At 40.5% G+C, this 15,237-nt stretch overlaps 1 protein-coding gene across 1 annotated transcript in view; it reads left to right on the top strand.

The window, feature by feature from the left end:
- The window catches only part of ydjc (YdjC chitooligosaccharide deacetylase homolog), a 120,556-nt gene that overhangs the window by 79,211 nt on the left and 26,108 nt on the right, over positions 1-15,237 (top strand). The gene's annotated exons all lie outside the window — the stretch shown is intronic.

Here is a 15,237-nt window from a genome sequence, read left to right as displayed (position 1 = left end):
TTTTTCAGCACATTGGGTGTTTGATGGTCTCTCTTTTTTTAATGGGTTCCATTGTGTTTCTTTGTTTTGTGGCTGCCTTTAAGGAGACTAATCTCAAGGTGGTATATAGAACACATACTCTGACTGTAAGTGTATTTTGAATAGGCACCATGCAAGTATACATCTCTGATATCTTGGAGATAACATGTGAATTTTATTTCATAACATTATATAAATGGAAATTACTTGCATAGGGATGATGTAAATTCAAATATTCTCTCTAGTGTAAATGGAAATCATGGGGTGTGTGGACCAGTTGGGCTGAAGGTCCCATTTCTGTTCTATATGGCTCTATACTCGAGCACTGGATGACCTCCTGCTTTCATTTTCTCAGTTCCTATCTGGCTAACCTCTCTAAGTATTTCCAATTTGCCTGTGTTTAGCCTGCGTCTCTCTAAACCTTTCCTATCCATGTACCTGAACATATCCCTCTAAACCTTCCCTATCCCTGTCCCTATCCCTCTAAATCTTTCTCATCCATGTACCTATCCATATCTCTCTAAGCCTTTAACCCTTTAATCCCTTCGTGATTTTATACACCTCTGTATGGTCACCCCTTGGTCTCCTGCAGCCCCAGGGAATAACGTCCTAACCTGCCTGAGTTCTTCCTGTAACTTAGGCTCTCTGGTCTTGACAGCATCCTTGTAGATCTTTGTTGCATTTCTTCCAGTTCAGTGACTCAACAGAATAACCAAACCTGTACACAATACATCAGCTGTGGCCTCACTAACATCTGGCCCAAAGATGTCAGAGACGTTCTAGGCTTCTGATAAAATAGCTAGATGGCAGCATCCAAAAATTAGTGTAATCCTTTACTTAGTCATTGTTAGAGAAGTATCTTGTGATGGTACCAGCAACCAACAGCAATGTCCTGAAGGTAGTTCATGAAGTAACTACTTCTTTTAAATGTGCTTCTCCAATTGAACCGCGTGCAGTTGGAGCCTGGAGTTTACATTTTGATGGGGTGATTTTTGGCGATCTGGCTCTTTTGCTGTCTCTGGGGAAGTTTGATGAGTTTGAGAACAGAATGGCAGAATATGAACTTGTGATCACCTCTATTACTCATTGCTGATTAAAGTGTCCATGACTTTGGACTTGTTTCAGAGCACTCTGCGTTTCGATGTTTAATCTTTGTGGCTTTGGACTCTTTTTGGAGGATTCTGCAGTGTGATGTTTAGTCTCTTTGGGAGACAGCAAAGCACCAAATTGCACATTTGACCTGAAAACACACCATGATATGCAGCCCTGAGATTCATCTTCATGCTGGCAGCCACAGAAAAGAACCACAATAATATCCACATAAAATACCACATAAAACAAAGGCTGCCATGCATATTTTAGGACTAGATCTGAACCCGATTCTCTCTGAAGAAAGATGAGTTGGTACAGTGGAGCGGATGTTAATGGACTGGCCACTAGACTTCTAGATAATTGATCCAATTTGAATTTAACTGGCTGCTGGTGAACTTATACCAGTTTCTCTTTTCAATTAAATTATGGAATGTGAAACTTTTCAATTGTTATTGATTTCATGTTGGCATTCATTTCAAGAGGACTAGAATATAAAAGCAAGGATGTAAGACGGAGGCTTTATAAGACACTGGTGAGGTATCAGTTGGAGTATTGTGAGCAGTTTCAGGCCCCTTATCTAGGAAAGGATGTGCTGTCATTGGAGAGGGTTCAAAGGTGGTTCAGGAAACCGTTTCCAGGATTAAAAGGCTTGTCATATGAGGAATGTTTGATGGCTCTGGGCCTGTATTCACTGGAATTCAGAAGAATGAGAGGTGACCTCATTGAAACTTGTCGAACGGTGAGAAGCCTCAATAGAGTGGATGTGGAGAGGATGTTTCCTATAGTGAGGACACCATAAGACCATAGGACACAGCCTCAGAACAGAGGGGTGTTCTTCAGAAAGGAGATGAGGAGGAATTTGTTTAGCCAGAGAGTGGTGAATCAGTGAAATTCATTGCCACAGGCAGTTGTGGAGGCCTAGTTGTTTAATGTATTTAAGGCCAAGATTGATTCTTGATTAGAAGGGATACAGGGAGAAGGCAGGAGATTGGGGTTGAGAGGGAATTGGATCAGCCATGATGAAATGGTGGGACAGATTCAATGGGTCAAATGGCCTAATTCTGCTCTTATGGTCCAAAAGCGATGATAAACATGAGATTCTGAAGAAGCTGGAAATCCAGAGCAACACATACAAAATGCTGGAGGGATTTCAGCAGCTCAGGTTAGTATTTATGGAAATGACGTTCCCCTTCTTCAGGATTTGAAGATATTTTGTCAGATGGCTATTTCTCTTAGTAAATAGTTAACAAGTCTATGGCTGTTTACAAGAAAGGGATGAACAGACAAAGGAAGCTGAGATCTTTCAATGTGTGCAGCTGGATGCTGGAGATCTTTTATCAGTCTGTTGTAGCGAGTGCAGTCTTCTTTGCAGCTTTATGTTGGGGAGCAGCATCGATGCTGGAGATGCAAAAAGACTCATCAAAAAGGCAGGACCCATCCTTGGCTGCAACCTGGACTCTTTTGAGTTAGTGGTGGAAAGGAGATCACTAAACAAACTGTTCTCCATTATGGACGAACAGGCTCATTCAGCACTGCTGTCACAAGGATAGTTACAGAAAATATTTTCTTTAATATACAGTCTTTCTGTTTTTACATGGTTCTTAATCTATTCAATATACATAATTGATTTACTTGTTTTTTATTATTTTTTTATTTTATTTTTTTCTCTGCTTGATTAGGTATTGCATTGAACTGCAAAGTTAACAAATTTCACATCACATGCTGGTGATAATAAACCTGATTCTGAATGCAACAATCATATACAACAGTTCTCTGTACAACAGGAGAACACACATCATAGTGCAATAGTTTTATTATTTTGTATGGTATTATTGAACATTTGGTGAATTATTGTGCATATTATTATTCTGTACTTTATTATCAGTTAAGTCTGCACACAGCTAAGTGTGTTTTTAATTGTTGCTGTAATGAAATAATTTCCCAATTAGGCTCAATAAAGTATTATTATTTTATCAGATGGCTGTTTCTCTTAGTAAATAGTTAACAAGTCAACAAGAAATTAATTATTGTTAAATATTATTGAAGTTTCACCATGGAAGAAATTTATCCTTGAGCAAACATCTGGCCTGTATTTTGTGCAGTGCTTTCAAACATCAGCTGTAAATTTTTGTGCAGCATGTAGCCATTACTGTACTTCAGGTGTGTGCACTGAGGAAGCAGAGAAAGGTGAGGAGAATTTGAACACAATCATTTTGCAAGAGTAAATGAGAAACTCCTGTCAGTGCAGAAGGAGAAATTATTAAAGATGTTATTGTCACACGTACTTGTTGACTGTTACATAGCTGGCGTTTAGGGCAGCCATGAATCTCTGGTGGTGTTCAGGGTTTCGTTCATCATGTCAGTACCTTCCTCGTGGTTTTCACTACTGTCAGTCATGTAAGTCCAGGATAGAGACTCAGGAATACAGTCACACTCAGATGTAGAAGGGTTCTTCATTGCTGGTTCCATAACTATTTTGTTTTACCATTCAGGGTTGTTGGTCCTGAGCTGAACCCCCAAACCTGACAGTGAGGCACTCTAGTTTAACCTCTACCCTTTGACCTATTTGATGCGGGTGACCCTGCCAAGAGCCAAGCAAAAGGCCCTGACCCCAGCCAATGTGGCTCTCTGGGTCACAGAGGCACGTAAACCTCCAAACCCTACGATGAGATTGTAGTTCTCTTGGAGGTATTGTCATATATGTCCAGTGAAAAACTTTCTTTTGTATGCTATCCACTCAGAAGGAATAATAGTGCAGAAAAAAGTGATACAGTTACAGAGAAAGTGTAGTGCAGGCAGACAATAAGATAGAAGGTCACATGAAGGTCAAGATTGCTCGAGGGTGGGTGGGTGAGTGGGGAAAATGGCTTCTTTTTCTGTTGTTCTGTTAACATCGTGGATGTGCTAGGTTGGAACTGGAATGTGTGGCATTCCTAGTAGCTGCTCCCAGTACAACATTGGGTTGTGTTGGTTGTTAACGCAAAAGATCCATTTCATGTTCAGTGCTGTGCAAAAGTCCGAAACACATATAAATCGCTAGGGTGCCAAAGACTTCGGCACAGTACTGTATTTGTCAATGTGGAGCGGAGAGCAAGTTTGTAAATCTAGCAGGAGCAAAAGATGTTTGGAATGGTAAGGGTGGAGCACCGTGGGAGGTGTGTGGAACAGGTGGCAGAGAAGGAGTGCCAGGGGCAGGGGGTGCCACAGCTGTGGACACACCCTGTCCTGAAACACCAGGCAAGGTAATTTATTCCAAACAATTGGTTGTTGATCATTACAGAATGTCTCTCTGGTGCTTTCCACTCCCTCCCTTCGCCTAACCGTGATTCCCCTCTCCCTGCCCCCTTCCCACTTTCGTGGTAAGTGAATCTCAATCTGTGTATTATCTTTTTCCCTTTTAAGAAAACTTTGAATATTGCAGACTTGAAATGATTTGCTATCTGTGATACAATGGAAAACATTCCTCTTCATGCACATTTAGAAGTTGTGCCTTTCATAGCTGATTAGATAATTGTTGTGTTCTGTTAATTTTACCAGTAATTACAAAGTTAGCCAGCTGATAAGTGAAATTTGTGTGGTTGCAGCTGTTTCAAATTTCATGAGATTAATTAGAGGTTAATGGCTTTTGTGAGCAATGTGAACTTGGCATCAGAAGAAGCTTGGGTGGGTTTCCGGTGATGTCATCATTGAGAATGGCAGCTTAACTCACCAGCTCCTCCAGAAAAACGCGTATTAAGCCCTGTTAACCCATCAAATATAATATTTTTCAAAAAAATATTTGAACTGAAAAGAGGGGCAAGAATGGGGAAAAAGAATGGAAATAAAAAAAGCGACACTGCGGAGCCTACGGCCGAGAGGAGTGCAGCGAGCGGCTCTCCTATCCGCCCGCGTGCTAGTGAGGCAGACACTGGGCCTCGTTTAGGCGAAGTGGCGAATATCTTCAAAATCCTGAAAGAAATAATGGAGGTACAGAAAGATATAAAGCAGCAGCTCCTTGATATTAAGTCAGAGCTCACCAGCGTCAATCAAAAAATAGCGGTGGCAGAGACTCGAATTGAGAAGGTGGAAGATCGTGTTCAAAACGTGGAACGGATACTAAGTAAGACAATAAAAATATGACATCACCAAGAAGGTAAACTGCTTGACCTGGAGGGAAGATCACGGCGGAAAAATATCTGAATCTACATCATTCTGGAAGGAGCGGAGGGCTCGTCTATGATGGAGTTTGTCGGAAAGTTACTGCGGGATGCGCGGGATCTTCCCCCGGCTATGGAGCTGGAAATCGAAAGAGCCCACCGCGTGTTAATTCCGAAACCTACCCAGGATAGAAAGCCACGTTCAATAATAATAAAATTCCTTCAGTACAGCACCAAGGCCGAGATTCTACAAAGGGCCTGGGGTAAGAAGAAGTGTTTTTCGATGATAAATTAATATATTTTGACCAAGATTACCCCCCCACCCCGCGGTCCTCCAGAAACGTAGAGAATACTCTGAAGTAAAGAGAGTACTAAAGCAAAATAAGATTAGATTTCAAACTCCATTCCCTGCTAAACTTCGAGTGTTTTATGACAACGGGACGCGGTTGTACCAGACAGTGGAAGAGGCGACTACAGACATGAAAGCCAGAGGGTTGGCCGTCAGCGTGACCAAAATGAGGGAAAGCCTGGCTGAGGAATTATCCCGCTCCGCTTGGGAAATAGTGCAAGAATCAAGACGGGAGGAGGCCGAGAGAAATATGTCAGGAAGAGACCGGGAGTTTCCCAAAGACGGTCGTCACCACCCTTCAGAAGAGCCATAAGGTTTGGCTAACTTTAAAAATGTTGAGAAGCTAAATAGAAGCAAAATTACACGGTGATATACCTATCTCAAGAAATACTTATTATAATGTGGATTTTATATTACTTAGTTGTTATTCTTTATTCGCTCACTTACTCCTTTTTCCCCACCAAAATGAGAATATGTATGTTTTGTGTGTGTGTATATGTATATATAAATATATATATATAAATATACACATACGGAGTACACAGGGAAATCTTTTCTGAGTAATGGATTTGTTCGCTGACTTTTATGAATACTGCTGATTCATTGTGATAATCCCTCACAAGTAGGAGGGGTTATCCCCCACAGCTAGTCTTTTCCTCTAGCTCAACACAGGGTCATCTACTAGAGACCTCAGCCTTGGAATCACACGTTTGTTGCCATTTTTGTTATTATTTGCGTTTCTTGGTTCTTATTTGTTCAGGGAGTAGATCAATTAAGTTTTATTCTGCTAATTTCAATGACAGATAAATACAGATGGCTAAGGACAAGGTAAAATTCATTTCCTTTAATGTCAATTGGCTATTAAATCCAATCCAACGTAAGAGATTTTATCCAAAATGAAAAAAGAACAAGCGCATGTTGTATATTTACAGGAAACTCATTTAAGTGATAATGAGCATAAAAAACTAAAAAGATTGGGCTTCACTAATCTGTTTTTCTCCTCATATAAATCAGGACATAGGAGAGGAGTTGCTATTCTTATCTCAAGTAAGGTAAATTTTGAAGAAGTATTCAAAATGGGAGATAAAGAGGGCAGATATATTCTGGTAAGGGGGAATATAGACGGCAATTCGGTTACTCTATTGAATATATACACACCCCCAGGAAGTGATACTGGTTTCTTTCAGAAAATTACTGATATTATGGTAACGGAAACAGAAGGTCTCCTGATATGTGGGGGAGACTTAAATTTACAATTACAGCCAAGCTTAAACTGTTCCAATAGAAAAACTTATGAAACAAAATCTTTACATAAGAAAGTTAATACACTTTTTGAGGATGTTGGTTTATTTGATGTATGGAGGGACCTTTTCCCTAACAGTATTCTGTACTAAGTATTCAATACTCAGTATTCTGCTCTGTACTCAAGTATTCAATACTCAGTATTCTGCTCCCCACTCTGTATATACAAGAATAGACTATTTCATAACATTGGAAAAGACAAAAGCAAAATAAACACCTGTGGAATTGGGACAATATATGTAAATGACCATGCACCTATGCATTTATCTGTTGATTTTGACCTACAACCAAAGAATACTATTTGGAAACTAAATTCAAGTCTACTCAATGATCCGTACTTTAAGAAACAAATTAGAAAAGAAATCGGTCTCTACTTAGAATTTAATGATAATGGAGAGGTTTCACCTCCCATTTTATGGGATACTCTGAAGATGGTCTTAAGAGGAAAAATTATAGCGATATCTTCATACAAGAAAAAATAAGGAATAAAACAGAGGAATTACAAAATAGACTGAAAGAACTAGAGAAAGAACACAAATTGAATTTGGCACAGGATACATTAGGGGAGATTAAAAGAATTAGGAATGAAATAAATAATTTGGCAATGCAAGAAATCAGGAAAAACTTAATGTTTCTGAAACAGAGACATTATGAAAGTGGATCAAAATCTATGAAATTACTGGCGTGGAAACTGAAAAAAAGGGATAGCAGAAAATACAATTCATAGAATTCGGGACCCAAGAACGAAAATGATATAAAAAAAATTAAGCTAAGTGAAATTCAAGAAGCTTTTGAAGTGTTTTACAAAACTCAATATTCCAAAGTTCCAAGGGGGAAGCATAACCCAAATTGACACTTCTTGAATTCTCTAGTGTTACCCACTTTGAGCGAGGAACAAAATAGAAGGATGACTGCTGACATAACTGAAGTTGAATTAAAAGCTGCAATTAGTAGGCTTAAATTAAGTAAGCCACCAGCATCAGATGGGTATACGGCAGAGTGGTACAAAGAAATTAAAAATGAGTTAATTCCTGTTTTACTCCCCACACTGAATTGGGCTCTAAAAAAGGCACAAATTCCACCCAGTTGGAAGGAAGCGATAATCTCAGCTATACCGAAAGAAGGCAAGGATAAAATGGAATTCGGGTCATTTAGACCAATATCCGTTCTTAATGTAGTTTATAGGTTATTTACCTCCATCATGGCCAAATGATTAGAGGAGTTTCTACCCATACTGATAGTAATGATCAGACAGGTTTTATACGACAATGCCAGACTCAAGACAATATACGAAGGACACTTCACATTATGGATTATATACAAAAAAATAAAATCGAAGCAATAGTGATAAGCGTGGATGATGAAAAAGCATTTGATTCGGTTAATTGGAATTTTCTTTACAGAGTTTTACATAGATTTGGTTTCCAAGATACAATTATTAAAACTACACAGACACTATATGACAATCCTACTGCTAGGATTAAAATCAATGGATATTTATCAAAAAGTCTTGCCCTAGAAAGGAGCATGAGACAGGGTTGTGCATGGTCACCACTACGCTTCACATTATATCTGGAACCATTAGCTCAATACATCAGACAAAATGAAGATATCAGGGGAATTACTATTAAAGGGACAGAGCATAAATTGGCTTGTTATGCGGATGACATTTTGATCTATCTAGGGCAACCAATATACTCTTTACCTAAATTGATGCAATCCTTTGAGCAATATGGTCAATTATCAGGATACAAGATCAACATAGGTAAAACCCAATTACTTTCATATTACTATAGCCCACCAAGAGAAATTGAAAGTCGATACCCCTGGGCATGGCACACAGAGTCTTTTAAATATTTGGGCATCATTATGCCAAAAGATTTGGCAAAATTATCAGAATGTAATTATCAGCCTTTATATAAAATTAAGGAAGATGTGGCAAGATGGAGCCTGATTCCTTTTTTCTATCTCAGTTCAAGGATTGAGTCTATTAAAATGAATATACTGCCCAGACTGCTATATCTCTTTCAGACCCTACCAATAGAGATTAATCAAAATCAATTAATGGAACAAGATGCTATCAAGGTATATTTGGCAGGGTAAAAGGCCTAGAGTTCGTCTCAAAACTTTGCAATTAGCAAAGGAAAAGGGGGGATGGGACCTACCTTCTCCTAGAGATTATTATTTTGCAGCACAGTTGAGAGCTGTGATATGTCGGTGCAACCCATCATATGACGCTCAATGGAAAAACATTGAGGAGCGGGTACTTCCCATCCCCATACGAGCAATTTTGGCTGATAACAACCTGCAAAGGTACATAAATTCTGTTGATAACCCATGGGTAAAATTGACTTTTAAAATGTGGAAAACTACTATAAAAGAATATAATCTAGAGGGAGATACTGCAATTCTTAAATGGTGTGCATATGACTCTGATTTTACACCAAATAAATTGGATGCTAGATTTAAGGACTGGACAGCTAAAGTTCTTTGCAACATAATGAAAGAAGGAACACTGTTCAGTTTTGAAATGCTTAAAGAGAAACAGTTATTAGAAAAAGAAGATTTTTATCGGTATTTACAGATGCGACAATATGTTAATAAGATGCTTAAAAATGTAACCAAGGCAAATACATGCTTGATAGAGCTCTTTAGAAAAGCATATAATTTAGATAATGGTAGTAGAATCATTTCAAGCATGTATAAGGGGTTGTCAAATCTTAAAACACATTCGACTGCATACATTAAAACAAAATGGGAGAAGGAAGGAGGGATAATTATATCTGAGGAAGAATGGACAACAATATGGAGATAGCAATGGAAGTGTACCAATTCACAGAAATGGAGGAAGTTTGGATGGAAAAACTTGATAAGAAATTTTATTACACCCTCTCAGAAATCCCACTATGATAGTAACCTCCCTGTTTGCTGGAGAAATTGTGGAAATCAAAATGCAAATCATTATCATATTTTTTGGGACTGCCCTGTTATCAAAAACTATTGGAGGGGGATACACAATGCCCTACAAGACATCTTTAAATGTGAAATACCCTTAGAGAGTAGGACCATATATTTTGGATATATACCTCAAGAATGGTTGAAAAGAGATAAATATTTAATGAATATACTGTTGGTGGCTGGTAAAAAGACTCTTACTAGGAAATGGTTATCACAGGAGAGCCCAACTTTAAATACATGGATGGAAATTACAATGGACATTTACAAAATGGAGAAGATAACAGGATCTGTTAATCATAAGCTGGAACAATTTGATTCATTCTGGGGAACAGTGGTTTAAATACATAATGCCTCATAGGCCCGGTTTTATTCTCACAAATCAATGTATCTGTTGTTTTAAAAAAAATCACTTTGTACTTGTACATAGTTCTTACCTTTTGCTTGTTTTTTCTTTCCTCTCTTTTCTATAAGTGTATACCTCAGATAAATACATTGTGGAGATTTGTGATATATATGATAATATGATATATATGTACAATGTCTGAAATACATCTTACGGAAATGTTTGTTTGATGATGAACTTCAATAAAAAAATAAATTACAAAAAGAAGCTCGAGTGGAAATCCCACCAGCCTGCATTTTGTTTTTAAGAGGTTATAGCGTTTCTATGAAAGATTCTGATGGCGAACATCAGGAGAAACTTCCCTCAGGAAAGAGGTCCTCAAGATGACAAACTCTGCAATTGCTGTTAAATAAACACAGATAAAGTTTAGAAGGATTTCAAAGTTCAAAGTAAATCTGTTATCAAAGTACATATACAACCCTGAGATTCACTGTCTTGCATTCACAGTACAAACAAGGAAACAAAAAGAGCAATAAATATCAAGAATATGAGATGAAGAGTCCCTGAAAGTGAGTCCATGGGTTGTGGGAACATCTCAGTTCATGGGACAAGTGAAGTTAATCCTGCTGATTGATGGGTAGTAACTATTGCTGAACCTGGTGCTGGGGTACTTTACCTTCTTCCTGATGGCTGCAGCAAGAGAGAGCATAGCCCAGATGCTGGTGCTGTCTGAAGGGTGCTGCTTTCCTGCATCATGTAGATGTACTTCCCCCGTAGGGTGGGGGTGGCTTTTGTGGAACCTGAGTAATCTCTGGCATCAGTTTTCCTACACACATTCCTGTGCACACATATGAACTTAACTCTTAAAACTGCAAAGTATTGAAGGGAGCTTGTAGAATTTGTCTGTGGGGTTGGAATGGTAACATAATTAGAACAGCACCAGCAACTCTTGTTGGATTCTCTGCAGTCTATAAGGAGTTTATTTGTTCTCCACCGGACCAGGTGGGCTTTGCTCGTTGGACCAGCAGGACCTGTACTATGCTGTATCCCAAACAAATGAGTAAAATGCCATTCCAGTGAACAGGTTCCCCTGTGAGTTATGAGCACCTGACTTGTAGCCTCCTGCCCTACATGGGTTTGTGAGATCTGTGGGATGAATTTGCAGGCTGCTATAGGGTTGTTGGCACCTTCTGGGTGGGAATGGGGCTCTTCCAGGTGGCTTAGCCTGACCCCAAACCACAGCCACAATCATCTTATTTCATTGAGATACAGTGCAGAATAGGCCCTTTCTGCCCTTTGAGTTACATCGCCAGCAATCGCTGATTTAACCCCAGCCTAATCATGGGGCAATTTACTATGACCAATTCACCTACTAACCGGTACGTCTTTGGACTCTGGGAGGAAACTGGAGCACCTGGAGGAAATGCACGTATTCCACAGGAAAGAACGTACAGATTCCTCACAGAGGACAGAGGGACCCATGAGCTGGGTGGGATTGAGCAGAGCTGGGAATTCCGAGCAGACTTGGTGGGTTAGTGATGAAGATGGAGCTGGGAATTCTGAGCAGACTTGGGGGTCAGTGACAAGGACTGCTGGCCACACTTCCCTCACCACTTTTTGTGGGATACAGTACAATATCAGGCCCTACCAGCCCAGCCACTGGTTCCGGGACCGACTTGCCGACCCGGCCAAACTAACCTACTTGTCTTTGGAAACTGGAGCACCTGGAGGAAAGCCTAGTGGTCGTGGGCAAATGTACAAGTTCTTGACAGACAGTGGTAGAATTGAAACCGGGTCGCTCGTGCTGTAACGTGCCACCCGAAATCTGTGATCCTGTCCCACTGTTCATTTCTGACTCACTGAGGGTATGTTGGAAACTGCAACACATCTGCATACTATTGCTGAGAACAGCAGGTGAGGTGGAGTGAGACTGGTCTTTGTTATGCTTATCTCCTTACCTGCCCAACACCTTCCTCTGCTGCTCCTCCCCTTTCCTCCATGGCCTTCTGTCCTCTCCTGTCAGATTCCCCTTTCTCCAGCCCTGTATCTCTTTCACCAATCAACTTCCCAGCTCTTTACTTCACCCCTCCCCTTCTCCTGGTTTCACCTATCACCTGCCACCTTGTACTACTTCCTTTCCCTCTCCCCCACCGTCTTATTCCGACTCCTTCCCCCTTCCTTCCCCGTCCTGAGGAAGGGTTTCAGCCTGAAACATCGACTGTTTATTCCCATCCATAGATACTGTCTGACCTGCTGAGCTCCTCCAGCATATTGTATGTATTGCTCTAGATTTCCAGCATCTGTAGCACCTCTTGTGTCTGGTGTTTATGTACTGTTTTATACTTCATGGAAGCAGTACAAACAATTATTTCAAAAGCAGCAACTGATAAGTGGCCTTAGCCTCCAGTTTGATGGCCGGAATATAGATTTCTTCTTCCAGTTTAAATTTAAAAAAATCCCCCTCCCTTCCTCTTCTGACCCCCACTCTGGTCTCTTACCACCTTCTCACCTGCCTATCACCTGCTTGGGTCCTGTCCTCCTGCCCTTTCCTCTGTGACCTTTCCCACCCACCTAGCTTCATCTGTCACCTTCTAGGTATCCCACTTTTTAATTCTGCCATCTTCCCCCATCGTTTCCAGTCCTGAGAAAGGGTCTTTGCCCAAATCATCAACTGTTTGTTCATTTCCATGGATGCTGCCTGAACTGCTGAGTTCCTTCAGCTTTGTGTGTGTGTGTGAGACCATGTATTTACTGGGCATGGACTGGCTGGCAAGGTCATCATCAGCCGAAGGTGGCGGCACTGTATGTTTGTAAGTCTAGGTGGAAGTGGTGCTCCCACAGTGCTGATTGGTTTGGGGGGGGGGGGGTACAGGATATAGACCAGGGGTTCTGTAGGAGCCATGCACTGTATCTATTTTCTGTCCACCTGTATTTATTTTGTGTTGCGTGTTTATTATAAGACCATAAGATGCAGAAGCAGAATTAGGCCATTAGGCCCATCGAGTCTGCTCTGCCACTTTGATAGTTCAATAGATCCATTTAATATCAGAGAAATGGATACAATAAGCTACCTGAAATTCTTCTTCTTCAAAGACATCCACGAAAATAGAATGCACCAAAGAATGAGAGAAAGTAAAAACGGTAGAACCCCAAACTCCCTACTTACCCCCTCCCACTCAATCAGCAGCAAAGCAACAACCCTCTCCCCAACCATCAAGCAAACAATAACAAAGCCCCCAAGAAAGACCATGATCTGCAGTACAACAAAATCATTCACCTGACAATCTGACATACCACGGCTCTCTCTCTCCCTAATAAAGGGACAGAGAGATGTTCCCTTTTCACAGTGAGAGGGGAGATATACAGAGACAAACAACTGTGCTGAGTTGTGGTGTTAAAATCTGCTGCATCACTTCACCCCCTCCCCCAAAAGTTCTCAGACTTGAGAATCGACAATAAACTCTCCCCCACCAATGAGAGGGAGAGATCCAAGTACTGAGCCCTCTGATAGCTGATCTGTTGTTCCCTATATTCTGTTTTCACCTGCAACACTTCAATTGGCGGCACTGGCTTGTTCCCAGGGACGCGAAGCCTTGGAATCCTGAAGGCACTTTCACGTTCTATGCTGCATCTTTGGGATATCGGAAAACGGCTGGTTGGTGAGGACAGGAGCAGGTCTCATCGCTACAAAGAAACGAGGTTTGAGTGCAGCTGTAGGTCAAGGTCTTTGACAGAACCCCATTCGCATTGAAAAGGAAAAAGAAAGACACGAAAGGCAGAAATTAAGCAGTTTCCACAGATGAGCGCAAAGAAGTTCCCTTGTAGCTCCTCCCTCATCATGGCTGATTCATTTTTTCTCTCAGCCCCAATCTCCTGCCTTCCCCCTCTGTTTTTAGTTCAGTCTAGTCAGCTAGAGCTAGGGTGTGGGCCAGGTGATACCTTGACTGTGTAAATGCTCTTAAGTGTACTTTGATCGGGACGGACTGCAGGTAATGAATGGCACAGCACTAGACTGAACTGAACTGAAATCCCCGCACCCTTTCGATTTCTGTGTTTTTATTCGGTGCTTTACTGCTCTTGTTTTTTTTCGCGTATAGAGGGTTGTTTGATGTTTTTCTTGGAACAAGTTCCATGGTGTTTCTTCATTTTGTGGCTGTTTATGGGAAGACGAACCTCAGGGTTGTATTTGTTATGCATACTTTGACAATAAATGTACTTTGAACCTTTGAGGGTTTGTTGGACAACAGGGAAATGAGGGAGGGTTGGGAGTGTCCATGGGAGGCAGCATTTTCCCAGTTGATTGCGTAGCAGTCACACATTCCAGTGTGTTCACACCCTTAGTTAAGTTCAGCTGGTGTGACAGGTAGAAGTCTTGCTGAATTACTGCAAGGCAACTTCCAGGTGCTGCCCACAGCCTGGTGGAGGATAAAATGCTGCTCAAACACCCCATCTAGGAGCAATAGAGTATTTTTTGTCGATGGCTTTAATCTTATCAACCAACATAAAAATCTCTTTATAAATTCGTTTTTTTAGTCCAACAGGATATGAGATAATCTGCCCATGGATGTATGCTTTAAAAGTATCCCATAGTACCCCACTGGAAATTTCTTCCGTAGAGTTTGTTGAAAAGAAAAAATCAATCTGTTCCTTAATGAAATTCACGAATTCTGAGTCCTGTAGTAATACGGAATTGAATCGCCATTGTCCAAAGTATCCATTAATTTAATAGAGAGTGTCAGGGGCGCATGGCCAGAGATGGCAATGGAATCATAATTGCATTCAATAACAGAGAGAATTAAATGAGAGTCGATAAAAAAGTAGCCAATTCTAGAATAACTGTGGTATACATGGCAAAAGAATGTAAAGTCTTTATCCTTTGGGTGTAAAAACACCCAAATTTCTGAAATTCCAAAATCAAGCAAAAAGGAATTAATAAAGGTAACCGATTTATTCGGAAGCACCTGATTAGATTTAGATCTATCCATTGAAGGATTTAAACAGCAATTAAAGTCTCCACCCATTATCAACATATAGTCATT

This window comes from Hypanus sabinus, chromosome 18 (genome assembly GCF_030144855.1).
Source record: "Hypanus sabinus isolate sHypSab1 chromosome 18, sHypSab1.hap1, whole genome shotgun sequence".
Lineage (NCBI taxonomy): Eukaryota > Metazoa > Chordata > Chondrichthyes > Myliobatiformes > Dasyatidae > Hypanus > Hypanus sabinus.
The sequence above is the reverse complement of the archived record's forward strand: the minus strand, read 5'-3'. Positions and strand labels throughout refer to the sequence as shown.